This window comes from Penaeus monodon, chromosome 28 (assembly GCF_015228065.2).
Source record: "Penaeus monodon isolate SGIC_2016 chromosome 28, NSTDA_Pmon_1, whole genome shotgun sequence".
NCBI classification, from domain to species: Eukaryota; Metazoa; Arthropoda; class Malacostraca; order Decapoda; family Penaeidae; genus Penaeus; species Penaeus monodon.
This window is the reverse complement of record NC_051413.1, coordinates 2,035,120-2,035,717: the sequence shown is the minus strand read 5'-3', so window position 1 is coordinate 2,035,717 and position 598 is coordinate 2,035,120. Positions and strand designations below refer to the sequence as shown.

Genomic DNA, 598 nt, shown 5'->3' with positions numbered 1-598 from the left:
GAGACTGATTTGAAATGAAAATGAATGAGAATGTTACTCGATTTTTTTTTTAATGAGACTAAATGGTTTGAAATTAGAATGAATGAAAATGTTACTGTTTTTTTTCCTTCTATCTTTCTTTTCACTTTAAGAAAAAAAAATCTTAGATCGTAAAGTGAAAAACTTAATTTTGCAAGTGAACAAATACGCGAATTATCAAAATTAGAGACCCAATTTTTCTAATATCATTGTGTTAATCGAGCTAATCGAACAAGGAACAACTTTTTTACAACCAAGACCTCTCCGTCAGTTATAAATAAGACCGGAATTCCCTTCACACGCCTCACCAAGTTGCTCAACCACGTTTCATCAGCTGATTCTTTGTAAAAGAAAACAGAATTGAGTAATAAACAACGGACAAACACACAGCCAAACAAATAGATAAAAGGGAATAAAGAAAAAATATCTTTAGGCTTATCCAAGGTTAAAAAGTTGTTGCTCCGTTGCAGAAAATGATGCGTCACGGAGATTTTTTACACGTGCGGCCGTTCCTTATGAGTGGACGTTGCAATCTGGCGTCTTTCTGTCTCTCTGTCTAAGGAACTATGTCTGTGCTGCC

At 34.6% G+C, this 598-nt stretch overlaps 1 protein-coding gene across 1 annotated transcript in view; it reads left to right on the top strand.

Annotated features, from left to right (window-relative positions):
- LOC119590899 (kelch domain-containing protein 10-like) overlaps positions 1-598 on the top strand; it is a 16,818-nt gene that overhangs the window by 11,208 nt on the left and 5,012 nt on the right. The gene's annotated exons all lie outside the window — the stretch shown is intronic.